Source organism: Lissotriton vulgaris, unplaced genomic scaffold, assembly GCF_964263255.1.
Source record: "Lissotriton vulgaris unplaced genomic scaffold, aLisVul1.2 SCAFFOLD_1007, whole genome shotgun sequence".
Lineage (NCBI taxonomy): Eukaryota > Metazoa > Chordata > Amphibia > Caudata > Salamandridae > Lissotriton > Lissotriton vulgaris.
The window spans coordinates 248,328-263,820 of NW_028253487.1; positions in this window are offsets into that span (position 1 = coordinate 248,328).

A 15,493-nucleotide genomic window follows, 5' to 3' on the forward strand; every position below is an offset into this window, starting at 1 on the left:
CGACTTGTGCTTTACACGTCGTGCTTTTGGACTTGCTTCAGTTTCTTTTCTAAATACAGCGCGGCTGGGTGCTGATTGTGGGCCATTGTGAAAATATTTATGTTAATTGCAGCACATGACAGTGCTGCAATTAACAGAAATCCATTCACAACAGCCCACAATCAGCACCCAGCCATGCTGTATTTAGAAAAGAAATGAAGCAAGTCCAAAAGCACAATGTGTAAAGCACACATCATGCTTTTGGACTTGATGCTTGTCTTTTGTCAATAGCGAGAGGCTGCGGGCTGATTGTGGGCATTTGTGAAAGTATTCCTGTTAATTGCAGCGCATAACGGGCGCTGTGATTAACAAGAATCCTTTCACAAATGCCCACAATCAGCCCGCAGCCTCTGTCTATTGAGAAAAGACATGCAGCAAAGGCAAGGCAAAGGATAGATATAAGCCATTCTTTTTTTTTTTCAAGCTTCGAGTTTATTTATTATCATGGTTATTTAAAACCTGTGCAACATTAAAACCACATTATAAAAGTATGTTAGTCTAAAACCATTTCCACAGTAGAAAGGGTAACAAAAATGGGCATTATTATTGCGGAGATGTCTTATATGCAAAATAGCAAAACACAAAATAGATGCAAGGTTCCAAACCCAAGTGCCTGCCATGATTATTTACATTACAATATATGACCACCTGGCACACATGCAAAAGTAGCAAACCATCTGTAAAGTACATATTTTCAGTTCAGAAGTACAGTTCTATTAAGCCACTTCAGGTCAATCTGACATATATGTAAAGAAATTACGTCCATTAAGTGCATTTTCGGTTTGACGGTGTAATCTTATTAAGCCTCTCCAAGTTTTCCAGCATGGATAGCCTCAGCTGCCATTCTTAATTTTTTATGTTATTAAGGAGCCTCACTGGCAGTCCTATTCTGCAGCCCCCTTTGTGTAAACATTAACATTCATCTGGCTTAGGGGCGTGGCCAACAGCATGGCCGAGTAAGACGTGTGCCTGTGCTGCTCCGGTAACTTTCATCGATCCGACGACTTAAACGGTGGCCTGAAGTCCTGATAATTGAAGTTTTCCCGTCTACCGGGGTCCCCGATCCCCCTGACGACACCGACCTGATCCTGAGAGCTGGGGTGTCCCTGTTTACAAGGCTGCGAGATCGGGTCCGGAGGCCTCGGAGCACGACCCAAGATGTCGCTGCCGGTGCGCTGAGACAGATCGCGGTGAGGCCGGAGGTACCGCAGACTGCTGGGAGCTTTCCAAGTGTGGCTCTGTACCCCTCGGGTCTGGCGGTGATAACGGCGGTGGACCGAGACCCCGACGAGACGCTGCATTGGTCCCGGGGGGTCGGTGAGTGCGCCAGAGGAGGAGTGGCCTTCGGATCTGGCTCGTCCACCCGGCAGAGGCCTGCGGCGTCTGAAGGTGGGGGCTGGCCCTGGGGAGAGCGGCGCAGATAGTGGAGGTTCGGGAGGACCCGCTGCGAGGCGCCCACATCCACTGCCCGCTAGACTGGAGAGCGGGGGAAGCGGCCCGCGCCTGGTGGGGACGTCTTATGCTAAAGGATCCCGTAGAGCACCGGTGAGAGTGCGAGAACCCAGCACAACAGTCAGATGGTACAGGGGGGGGGCAGCAACATTCCAGGCCTGAACTATCACCTTGACCGGCCCGTTCCCTGTCCCCCCTCGCTTCCACGTCCCTGAGGGGTGAGTGATTCAGAAGAGTGGAGGCCTTTGATCGTTACCAGGTGGCAGCGAGGGGCACTGCTTGGCTCGAGGGCCCATACCCCCTCTACCTTCGGGCTGGGGCGCAAGGGCAGGAATATTGTGGGACACTTGAAGAGGACAAGCACGACTGGGGGCACTGACTCTGCCTCCAACTCCAGCGGGGGATACGCGTGGTGCAGAGCGCTGGGCAAGACCACCAAGACAAAGTTGGGGTGTTTTCAAGTGGCGCCCGCGGAGGTTGCCTGCCTAAGGGTGTGGAGCTCCCTGCTTGTCCCCTGGGGAAGGCTTTGCTCCCCGTTCCCCCTCCTGCTCGGGTGGGGACACGGTCAGTGGCTATTCTTGCCGACCAGGAGGAGAGAGTTACACGACCGCTGGTGAGAGACTGGGACTGGAGGGACTGCCTGAAGGAGGATTGCGAGTGTGGAAAGCTGCGGAGAGATCCTGGGCAGTACCTGGTCAGCGTGAACCTTACAGGTGTGCGGCCAACGGGTACAGCAGCATGGGCAGGAAGGACAAAGATCCCAAAACCCCTAGACAGGGAACAATGGACCGCTACACAACGGCGCCCCTCCCCCCAGAAGGTGACGCTGCCAGTGTCCGTTCGGACACAGCCCTACTGATGGTTGCCATACAGACCTCCCGGGTGGCCCTGGAGAATATTATCGGAGAGGTGCGCACAGAAGTGACACTCATATGGCAGGACCTCCGGAATCTAGCGGAACGAGTGACGGCATCAGAAAATAGAATAGGGAAAGCCGAGGATACTATACAAGACTTGAAGAAAGGTATGGCAGACCTTCAAGCCTCTCATAAGCAGCTCATGTGGAAGGTGGATGATGCAGAAAACAGGGCAAGACGTTTTGTAGGCTTTAGGGAGGGAATCGAGGGGGCAAATATGGCGGAGTTCCTGCATTCCTGGCTTTTGCGCACTTTCCCAAAGGATACATTCTCTTCCTGTTTCATAATAGAAAGGGCGCACCGAGCGCTGCTGGCTAAACCACCGGTGGGAGCTAGGCCTCTGCCAGTCACCGCTCGCTTCCTCAATTTCCTGGACAGAGATATGATCCTACGGGAAGCTAGAAAACTCGGGAAATCTGCCTGGAAAATGCCCAAATAATGATTTTCCTGAACTACAGCCAGGAAGTGCAGAGGCAGAGGCGCTCCTTCAACTCGGTTAAGGCTAAGCTGTACATGCTCCTCTTTCCTGCAAACCTGAAAATGATATACAAGGAGAAAAGATATTTTTTTCAAATCCCGGAAGCGGCATGGTAGTGGCTGGAGGAACGCCCTCCTCGGACAAGATACACGTCTGGAGCTCAAAAGACACCTGCTATGGAGAGATCCATGGAGGGACAGAGAGGATCACCAAAACCGCAGAGGCTGAAACAGAGACACGGAAGCCGGACCCTGGCAGTGACCCCATACTCCACGTCCGGATCTGTGCGGCGGAGGGGACGGAGCGCTGCTCGCCTGACTCACATCGGCTGACGGGCTCCAGGTTCCACTGCCTTACGGAAAAAGCACAGATGGAAGGGGAGGGAGAACCTGTGGATACCTCCTCTGAGGGAGAAGAATCAGAAAGGCAATCACTACATCCTCTGTCAGTAGCAATAAATGATATGGAACAGGAGAATACACAAGTAACGGGGCGTCTCAGGGAGACCCCCTGGACTCCAATTCGTGAAGATGGGACAGTAATGGCTGACCGAGTAACGACGATGGGGCCTAGGAGCACGCAAGTTGGACACCCCCTCCTGTTGGCTTTGTTCTATTGGCCTGACTTTTTTTCTTGTTCTTACCTGCTCGTGTGTCTACCTCTACATGTTCCTTTGTTAGAGGATTAGAGCGGGTTTCTCAAACTTTGGGAGTGAGATTGAGTGGGCGACAGACCTCCTGCACCTGAAAGCTTTATCCCTGTCTTTTGGATGGTGATGGGACTGGAAGGGGGAGGGAGGTGGGGAGCAGGGTGTTATTGGGGGGAGCTACATTGCTTGCTGGGAAGGGAGGGGGAGAAGTTTTGAATGAGTGTTAGGGGGGGGTTCACAGTTAATTTTTTAAAGTATGTCACAAACGGAACTGTTCCATACACCTGCATACCACAAAGCAGACGCCTGCCTTTGCATGAGCGAGTCAGAACTACTGTCCCCTATGGTGTGGGGTAGCCCGGGAATGCCCATGCAAGACAATAACAGTGTCTAAATCCTTACATGGAATGTGAATGGCCTGGGCAACAAGATAAAGCAGGGGTTGGTTATGTCCTATGTTAGAAGGGTGGCCCCAGACATAGTCCTGCTGCAGGAGACCCACCTACACAGTACAAGATGTGGGTTCCTGGCCAGGGGGTCGTACAAGGTTCTGGCCCACGCAGGATACACCTCAGACTCTAGAGGGGTTGCCTTACTGATTAAAAAATCCCCCCGTTTGCAGTCCCACGAACATGGACAGACATGCAGGGCACTTATGTGGGGGTTACAGGAACATGGGTACGCCAGAGGATCATGATAATATCTGTTTACGCACCACCAAAACTTCAGGCTAGAACGCTCGCTGGTTTCGCTGATATCCTTTTGAATACTCCTGACACACTGCATGTGGTGGGTGGGGACTTCAATGATGTTATGTGCGCTTCATTGGAAAGATCAAAAAATCGGACAAACCACCAATCACTGTCTCCCCTGGCGCAGTCCATGGACACGCTAGGATTGATGGACGCTTGGAGATGGCTCCACCCAGATGCTAGAACTTACTCTTATTTTTCAGGGGCCCACAAGGTCTACTCCAGATTGGACTATGTCTTTCTCCCCTGCCATGCTCTTAGAACTGAGGACAAGGTGGAATATCAGGCGCGGGGAATCTCGGACCACTCGCCTCTCCTGGTGACATTAGGGAGGGATGGTACTGGGGCCAATGACCTGGCGACTGGCGGCATGGGACCTCCAGAATAAGGACTTATTGCGGGGACTTAGGGCGGACGTGAAGGTGTACTCCTCAGAAAATCTAGGATCGGTACAGTCAGGGGTTATCCTATGGCAGTCTGTTAAGGCTGTTATGCGTTATAGGGCCCAGAACAGGTTAGCAGCGGAAAGGAGGAAGAAACAGGGCGAGTTGCGCGACCAGGAAACTCGTATTTTGGAGCTAGAATGGCAGCATGTGGTAAATCGTGCCGTGCAGTCTCTTAGACTGATAGGGGATACACAGCAACAATATAGGGCCCTGGTGACAGACGAAGCCAAAACACAGGCACAGGCGACTTTACATAGACTGTACGATGTGGGGGATAAGTTTGGGAAACTCCTGGCGTGGTTGAGTCATAAAGAGCAGGATGCGGGAAGGGTGGAACAAGTGTCTGATGCCCAGGGTCAGATTAGGCGGACTGACGTCCAGATAGCGCAGGCTTTCGCTGACTACTATGAGGAATTTTATAAGGCCAGAGACCTAGGTTCGACAGAGGATGTAGGACACTATTTAGACAGTATTGGGACCCAGATTGTAACGGCTGAAGAGCAGGCAAGTTTAGAGGAAGAGATAATAGTCACAGAGGTCAGGGAGGCCCTAGCTAGACTTCGCCCGGGGAAATCGCCTGGACCAAATGGGTTCCCTGCCGAATTCTTTAAAAAAACGGTGGACCTACTTACTAAACACCTGCTGGCCTTGTTCCTGGGGGCGGCTCAGGAGGGCACGCTGCCTCCGGATATTCGTATAGCCATAATTATACCAATCTATAAACAAGGTAAGCCGCCGGGGGAGTGCGCGTCATATCGCCCCATTTCTCTCCTGAATGTGGAGGTTAAACTACTGGCGACGATTCTGGCGCTGGAGCTGAGACTCGTGATTTCGGATCTGGTCCACCTGGATCAGACCGGCTTCCTGACGGATAGGGCAACCAGGTTAAATTTGAGGAGAACTCACAATTAGTTGATGGAGGTATGTAATATTCCGGAGCCTCATGCGTTCTTGTCTTTAGACGCCGAAAAAAGCGTTTGATGCAGTACACTGGCCCTTCCTGGAGGGAGTGTTGCTTAAGTTTGGCTTTGGTCCTACATTTAGGAAGTGGGTGAGCCTCCTTTATACTGACTCGAGAGCGAGGGTGAAGGTCAATGGGGTGTTATCAGCAGATTTTCCCATACAGAGAGGGACCCGGCAGGGGTGCCCTCTCTCACTGCTCTTGTTTGCTCTTACCATAGAAGTGGTAGCGTTTGAGATAAGACTCGACAAAGGGATAAGAGGGTTTCAAACTGATTCGAACAACACGGTTGAGGAGAAAATATTGCTATGCGCGGATGACATCCTTCTATATGTCACCCACCCAGAGTTCTCGATACTACGGCTATTCACCTTGCTGGGCCGCTATGGCTCTCATTCAGGATATACGATAAATTGGCATAAGTCACTCCTGTACAGCCCCAGGGGGAAGGAGATATGGCCTACACTGCCTTTAGCGCTTTGGGTAACGGGAGAAGGGTTTACGTATCAGGGTATATAAGTGACGAGGGATTGATCGCTCTCGTATCAGACGAACATCCATCGAGTGCTCACAAACTTTGCTTGCGACGCAACCAGATGGAAGACCCTCCCCCTTACGATTCCCGGACGTGCAGCAATGTTCAAGATGATAACCCTGCATCGGTTCTTGTACGCCCTACAGAATGAGTATTTCCCCCTTCCTCGACAGGTTTTTAAAGTTATAAATGAGGAGCTCTGGTCGATGCTCTGGCTAGGGAAGCATCCCAGAATATCCCTAGAGACATTGCAGAGGAATCAATATAATGGAGGGATCTCCTTACCCAATCTTGAGGCGTATTACTGGGCGGAACATTTATCGCCAATAAATGACTGGCTCCATGCCCCGGCGGATCACCCCACATATAGATTGGAGAGAGGGACAATGGCACAGCGCACCTGTCTACATTACTTATATGAAGGTAGGGGTAGGGAAAGACTACTCTCTGCAACGCGGGTGACTGTAGAGATATAGGAGAGGGCGACTAAGAGGATTGGCTGGACACACAAACCGACAAAACAAACGCTGATTTGGCAATGTACATGGCTAAAGGAACTGATAAATTGAAGGGATTCCACAGGTGGGATGACATTGGTATCTCTGTTCTGGGTGATCTGCTGAAAAGGGGAGCTCTGAAGGCCTTCCAGGAGTTGAGGATGGAGTATGGCTTGCATCATACTCAGTACTTGAAATATGCACAAGTACGTCATGCATGAGGGCGAAGATGGCGCTTTCGGACCCCCTGCCGGAGTATGCACCGCTTGAGGGCTGTCTGCTACAGGAGCACGTCCCGACTAAACTAGTGTCCCTGACCTATAAAACGTTGATTAACAATATGCCTGACGGACTGGGGAAATTGAAAGGAGCTTGGGAACTCAATCTGGGGGAGATGGACACTCTTGACTGGGAGACAGCCCTGATGCACCCTAAGGTGGTTGCAATAAAGTCTCGGTTTAGGCTCATACAATTTAAAATCCTCCATAGTGTCTACTACGATAGGAATCGATTGCACCGGATGGGGCGGGCCAGTGACCCTAATTGTCTGTGGTGTGAGAGCATGCAGGGGGACTTTTATCATACCATTTGGGACTGCAGTGTCATTCAGGACTACTGGGCCAAGATATTGAGTGAATTAAGTGATATACTCGAAACGACCCTGCCGGTGGAGCCTAAACTGGTTCTGCTGGGTATAACAACTGAGGTGGATCTGACTCGCCCACTGTTGATCTTCCTTGCACTGGCCTTGGTCGTAGCTAAGAGAGATGTGGCTAGTGCTTGAGGCGCTCCCATGCCTCCTCGACTAGATGAATGGAGAAGAGGCATGGATATCTACATGGCAGCTGAGAGGGTCACGTACAAAGCCAGAGGTTGCCCCAAGAAGATCAATAGAGTATGGGGGAAATGGAGACAGTACTATGGTCTGGAAAGAGGACTGTGACAGACGAAGGTCAGGCCACCCTGTTGTCCCGGTACATGCGGGGGAGACTATAGATGGCATGGTGCAATGTTGCGATGGGTGGAGCATCACTGTATCCATGTGTAGTGTTTTCTGTGAGACGCGGGGAGGGGTGGGTGAAGGGTGGAAGGGGGGTAGGATATGGTGGACAGTCTTATGTGACATGCCTGTTATGTTTCAATGTTTCAAAAAAGCAAATAAAAATATATAAAAGAAAAACAAACATTCATTTGGCTTAAGTGCAAAAGTGGCCCAACCATGTAATCTTAATAGGCTCCCTCCATGCTTACTTGCATGGATGGCCACAGTTGCAATTCTTAATTTTTATGTCATTACGAAGCTTCACATAGCAGTCCCTTAGTGCAACTCCCTTTGTACAAGTATTCAACAAGTACATCATTGTTTGCGGGGGCAGTCTAGCGGCTAGTGTCCCACCTTGTGGCGCTTCAGTTGTTCCAATCCTACTCACTTGCTTAGAAACTACCCTAACATTTTGTGAAATTTCCCTTTAGTTGTTTTCTAGTGGATTTTACCAGATAAACCAGGCACTTGGCTCTCAGTATTTAGTTGTTCACAACTGATTTTATGCATAGATATTGCCATGTTGTGGTTGCAATAAAAAATACATTTAGATGTAATCAGCACCACAAAGGATTGCTTGAAATGACAGTTTACAGAGGTAAAGCAAGAGCCCTACGGGCACCGTTCTGCAAGTCAAGTCAAGTCAAGTTTAAATTTGTATAGCGCACTACTCACCCAGAGGGTCTCAAGGCGCTTGAGGGTGGGGGGAGCTTTACTTATCAAATATCCAAGTTTTTAGTTGTTTTCTGAAGGAGAGGTGGTTCTGTGTGAGGCGGAGGTGGGTGGGGAGGGAATTCCAGGTCTTGGCCGCTAAGTAGGAGAAGGATCTTCCTCCCATGGTGGATCTTTGGATGCGTGGAATTGCGGCGAGGGCTTGATTGGACGATCGAAGTTGGCGGTTGGGGGTGTAGAGGGACAGGCGCGTGTTGAGGTATTCGGGTCCTAGGTCGTAGAGGGCTTTGTGTGCGTGGGTGAGGAGGCGAAACGTTATTCTCTTGTTGACGGGGAGCTAGTGGAGGTCTTTCAGGTGACCGGAAATGTGAGCTTGGCGGGGGATGTCTAGGATGAGTCTGGCTGAGGCGTTTTGGATGCGTTGGAGTTTTTTCTGTAGTTTGGCTGTGGTTCCGGCGTAAAGGGTGTTTCCGTAGTCTAGCCGGCTTGTGATCAGTGCATGGGTGACCGTCTTTCTTGTTTCGGTGGGGATCCAACAGAAGATTTTGTTGAGCATACGTAGGATGTTGAAGCATGATGATGAGACGGCGTTGACTTGTCTGGTCATCGAGAGGGAGGAGTCCAGGATGAAGCCCATGTTACGTGCGTGGTCCGTTGGTATGGGTGCGGTTCCCAGGGCCGGTGGCCACCATGAGTCGTCCCAGGTGGAGGGGGATGATCCTAAGATGAGGACTTCCGTTTTGTCCGAGTTTAGTTTTAAACGGCTTTTCTTCATCCACTCTACTACTTCTTTCATCCCTTCGTGTAGGTTGGTTGTGGAGGTGTTTGGGTCTTTGGTGAGGGATAGGATCAGCTGAGTGTCGTCTGCGTAGGAGATAATGTTGAGGTTGTGTTGACGCGCAATGGATGCGAGGGGACTCATGTATACGTTGAAGAGTGTGGGACTGAGTGAAGATCCTTGGGGTACGCCGCAGATGACTTCGGTGGCCTCTGATCTAAAAGGGGGGAGGCGGACTCTCTGGGTTCTTCCGGCGAGGAACGAGATTATCCAGTCCAATGCTTTTCCTTGTATTCCGACGTTGCTGAGGCGTTGTATAAGGGTGTTATGGCAGACTGTGTCGAAGGCTGCGGAGAGGTCGAGTAGGATGAGGGCAGCAGTTTCTCCATTGTCCAGTAGAGTTCGAATGTCATCTGTTGCTGCGATGAGGGCGGTCTCGGTGCTATGTTTGGCTCGGAAGCCGGACTGTGAAGGGTCGAGGGATTTGTTGGATCCGAGGAAGGCGGCGAGTTGACTGTTGACAGCTTTCTCAATGACTTTGGCAGGGAATGGGAGGAGCGAAATGGGGCGGTAGTTCTTAAGTTCGGTGGGGTCTGCTGTAGGTTTCTTCAAGAGGGCGCTGAGTTCGGCGTGTTTCCAGCTTTCCGGGAAGGTGGCGGAGTTGAGGGAGCAGTTGATGACGTCTCGGAGACGGGGTGCGATAATGGAGTCTGCTTTGTTGAAAATGTGGTGGGGACATGGGTCGGTTGGCGATCCTGAGTGAATGGTGTTCATCAGGCGGATGGTGTCTTCAGTGGTGATTGGGTTCCAGGCGTAAAGGTTGTTGGAGGGGCGTTTTAGTTCGGAGGTAGGTGGGGTGCGCTGGTCTCCAAAGCTGTTATGTATGTCAGCGATTTTGTTGTGGAAGAACGAGGCTAGAGAGTCGCAGAGGTCTTGGGATGGAGTTATGTCGTTGGTGCCGGCGGTGGGGTTGGTAAACTCTTTGACGATGTTGAATAGTTCTTTGCTGTTGTGGGCGTTGTTGTCGAGTCGATCCTTGAATGCTGATTTCTTGGTGGATCGGATCAGTTGGTGGTGTTTGCGGGTGGCGTTCTTGAAGGTGGTCAGGTTGTCAGTGGTTGGATTTTTTCGCCAGGCTTTCTCGAGGGTGCGACAGATCTTCTTGGATTTCTTAAGGTCATCATTAAACCAGGGGGCTTTTTTGCTGCCTTGCTTGATTTGATGGTTTTTCAAGGGTTAGTGGCTTAGGAGCCACTAACTTTAAACCTTTCCCTAGCCAGGCCTTTCCAGGTCTCACCTATAGACAGCCTTTAGCTGTTGTCGAAGACGTATTGTGGACACAGGGGTAGCAAAAAAGCAAACTAACCCCCCCCTATTCGATTGGTACCTCAAATGCCATCAGGAGAGTGAAGCTAGTAATGCCTGTCCTCCCTAGAAGAGGTTCTTTCATCCCTCCTTCTATCTATTAATCCCTCCACCCTTCAAGCCTTTCATCCAGCGTCCATTTCACCTGTCTATTCATGCTCTCATTCGTCTGTCTTTTCATCTAACCCATCCATCCTTCCTTTACCATTTCATCCATCCATCTATCCATACACCCACCCATACACCCACCCACCCATCATTTCACCCACCTTTTATCAATCACCCATCCCATCACCCTTCCATCCAGGTTTCCATCCATCTATCCAAACAATTATCCTTCAATCCATTCTTACGTGCACCCACCCATGTAAATATAACTTTAATCTTCCATCTCTCATACCTTTCACCTTTGTATCCATCCTTTTATTGACCTCTCCTTCTTGTCGCGATTTCTTCCTTCTTTTCATATTTCCTATATTTCATTCTTCCTTTCTGCCCTCCCTTTCTCTTTCGCTCTATTTTCCTCATTCTTTCTCCATCTGTTATGGTTTCTACCCTGCATTTAGAAAAGAAATGCAGTAAGTTTTTATATTGTGCAAACTCAACCCAAAAGTATTGGAGCGCTTTACATGATTTATTATCATATATTTTTTTTATGCATGGGGAGAGTCATTCATTTGCCCAGAATCACAGAATGTTAAGCTGACCTGAGACTCAAAATCCATCTCCTAAGTCTACAGCTCAAGCATTAAGCCACAACCTCAACCACAAGAGAGGAAGCCTTTTCAATATTATATACAACTTGATTGAAAAAAACAACTATTGACAAAGCCAATAGTCTTGGCTTCTTGTAGGTGTAATGTTACTTGTATTATATATCTGGATGCAATGCCAGAAGCAGCAAAATATCAGTCCGGTGGCACACTATTTGATGCACATTTTTAGCTTAATTGCTTTTAAGCCACACCCTTAATTGCATCGGTTACGCCCTTTTGAAAGATCCCCAAGATTTTTCATCCCACTCAAAGCCCTGGTCTACAAGCGCGGTCAGGTTCTTGGTGCACATAGCCTTAGCTGCAGTGCACAGAGACCTTACTCTGCCGCACACAGAGGAAAATAATTAGAGGGAACATTGGTTCGAATGTTAGTGGCTTATTGGATCAAATTAAACGGGGTGCTGTATTGCAGCAGGCAAAGCGACATAGGGCAGGAGACCCACCTGGCGGGCACCAAGGCACAGTGTTTGGGACAGTTGGGCTTCATACACACCTACCATGCTGGCTTCACCAGAGGTTCCTGGGGAGTTGCAATACTCATGTCAGGTTACACTCCAGGGAATCCAGTTGCAGCAAGAAAGGGTCCACCTCCTGATCTCACTAACACCCTAATAATTACACAGAGTATTTGAGCAATCAGGCGAGGGAAAGGATAGGGAAGGAACAGCGGGGAAAATAACCTGTAACAACAAAAACAAGGTTATAAACAATGCATGTAATAAGGCTACTCTCATAGATTCTCACTAGGTAGCTTTTATGTACCTTGATTGACCTCCATGCATCCTCTGAAACTAAAACTCCTAGGACAGCTCTCCGGTCAATCTCAGTATCTATAAGATAGAACATACACTGTTAATGTACCTAAACATACGTAACCCATTGCAACATATCTCCTTCAGTCATATACATACATACCAAGGGTTGCTAATAAGCCATAGCGTATGAGAATATCAATCTGCAATAAGAGGGAAAAAAAGAACTCCCCAGTCTCTGAAGTTCAATCCAAAAAGGATATAAAAAATAACACTGTTCCTAGGACAAAGTTCCTTATGCTAGTGTTCATACCCAAAGGTAATAGAAGAAAATAAGACACGGCAAGATGTGGGTAACTTCACCACCGTCTTCCGCTCTTATATTTAATGTCCAAAATACAGATGCCAAGAAAACCTAGACATGGCAAAGCGTAGTTGCTACACCACTGCTTTCCTCTCTGGTATTTGTTTATCCATGCAGAAATGAAAGAAAACCCAGACATGGCAAAGCGTGGTTGCTACACCACTGCTTTCTGCTCTGGTACTTGTCGCCCCAACTCGTTACTGAGTAGGTTGGAAGAAAAAGGTGCATATACAAAAATAATTTGTAACGGCAATGCGTAGTGAACCTACCACAGCATTCCGCTCTCAGTATCCAGGAAATTAGGTACAGCTCCGCCGCACACGAATAATAGAAACACGGTGTGTTCATGGGAAGCCTCTCCACGACACACACCGCTCACCTCAAATGAACCACGACCTCTAAATCCTCAGCTTTGGACAGGCGGACAACAAAACAGTCCGTGAACACAAAACACGGCCATCCCGCCGCAGGTCTCTCCTTCTCAACCGAGAGGAAGCTGTAACTCCGAATTACGCACGTCGTTCTCCGTGCCTCACTCCTTAATGTAGCCCCTCCCAATTTCCGAACCTTCTGGGATATGTAGTCCTGTCTCTGTACTGTAGGCGCGGCTGGGCTCAGTTCATGACAGTAGACCCTCCCGCCAAGCGCCTCCTAAGTCCAGGCTTGTCCGGGAACCTCCTATGGAAGGAGCGAACCGCCACGGAGCACGCCATGACTCCCAGGAATCGTCTTCCATAGAATACCCCTTCCAAGAGACCAGATACCAAAGCTCTCCCCTTCTGATTTTGGTGTCCCGGATGCACTTGACTTCATACTCAAGCCCCCATCACAAACCACGGGCGGAGGCACTCGCCTTCGAGCTGTAAGAGCCAGTTTCAGAAGGTTGCAGTGGAACACAGGGTTAATTCGAAGAGAACCAGGCAGCTTGAGTTTATAGGCATTGGGATTCATTTGTTTAATGATCTGGTACGGGCCAAAATACCTAGGGTGGGACACACTAAGGAGTTTAAATCTGATATTCTTGGTGGACGACCACACTCGGTCACCCACATGATATTGAGGCCCATTTGTTCTTTGACGATCCTCCCACCACTTATACACCTGCTCGTCCCTCAATAAATGTTTTCTAACACAGTGATGGACCTTTTCTAGCCTTTTCACCTGTTCTAGTACTGTGGGCTGATTTGTTATATCATTTGGCAGGCTGATAGGCAAGGTTTTGGCTTCATAGCTAAAATTGGCTCGAAAAGGGGATACTCCTATTGAACAGTGCCAAGCATTATTATATGCTAGTTCCGCCATCCACAGTAGTTGCACCCATGAATCATGGGCCCCCTTTGCATAACACCTGAGGTATTTTTTCAAGGTTTGGCCATCAGTCTGAGGGTGGAAACTGGTAGAGAGCGTTGAATCGATATGTAAGGCTGGGCACAGCATTTTCCAGAATCGGGCTATAAACTGAGTTTCTCAGTCCAAAACGAGCACTTGCGGCACCCCATGTACATAAATGATGTTAGTGGTTAGCAGTCGAGCTGTCTGTCCTGCTGTGGGAAGGTTCTTACAAGGGATAAAATGTCCCATTTTCGTGAGGCTGTCTACCACAACCATGATGGCTGAATTTCCCTTGTCTAGAGGCAACCCAGTTACAAAATATAGAATAATGTTCTGCCAGGGCCGCTGAGGGGTAGGCATGGGTATAAGCTTTCCTTTCTTCCTGGTGTTTTCCCATTTTGCTCTGGCACACTTCTCACAATAAGCCACCCAAGCTGAAACATCTTTGCTTATGGTCATCCACCAGAAGTGTTGTTGTACTAACTGTATGGTCTTACGTATACCCGGATGCCCGGCCAATGCCGATACATGGCACCAGGAAAAGGCTTTCTTCTGTAACTCCTGTGTGGGCAAATACAGTTTGTTCTGTGAAATGGAAGACCTTGCTTCACTGAGCGTTCCTCATCCTGTTCCGCCCATGTCTCCCACAAGGAACTGGTTTGGTGACGTCTTACCTCATCCAAAAAGTTCTTCACTCGGATAGCACATATCACCTTTGAAGGCTCGATGATGGCCTTGGTGTTCTCGTGGCTGGGTACTTCTGACAATTCCTGTCTGGACAAGGCGTCTGCTTTACGGTTCTCAACACCTGGCCTAAAAGTAACCACAAAATCATATTTGGCAAAAAACAACATCCATCTCATCTGTCTTTGTGTGAGATGCCTTGCCGACTTCATATATTGTAAGTTGCGATGATCAGTATAGACGTTGAGGGGTTAACAGGCCCCTCACAGATAATGCCTCCATTCCTGAAACGCCTTCTTTTTAGCTAGGAGCTCTTTCTCAGCAATGGTATAGTTTTTTTCAGCTGAGTTCAGTTTCTTGGATAGGTATGATACTGGATGAAGCTATCCTGTACTCTGGTTTCTTTGTGAAAGAATGGCACCAATGGCCTCATCGGAGGCATCCGCTTCAACCACAAAAGGATGTTCCCGTTTAGGGAGAGAAAGCACAGGAGCGGTTGCAAAGGCCCTCTTAACCCCTTCCCTGCTTATGACGGAACCACGCCGTCATGCGCCACGGACGGCGCGTGCTCATGACGGCGTGGTTCCATTATGCTGCAGCCGCTCCGCCTACGCGGCACTGATTCCCCACCTGTGCGGGCGAATTAGTGAGTGGGCGGAGCCATGACCGAACAACAGCGTCATGAGCACAGCTCGCCCATGACTCATTACGGCGTAGTTACGTCATGAGCATGGCGGCGCCGCGCTCACCCCCACACCCCCTACTAGGAAAAAATAGGGGTAGTGCCCATATTACTCTCATGTACATGAGCACATGACATCAAAAAGATATATACAAATACAAAGGAGCACAGAGGGATCGATTCAGTATTTATTTGTAATCCAGGTTAAATTAAAAACCCAGATATATCCAAAAATGAATTTTTTAAGGAATGAATACACAAATTACAATCACATATATATATATATATATATATATATATATATATATATATATATATAC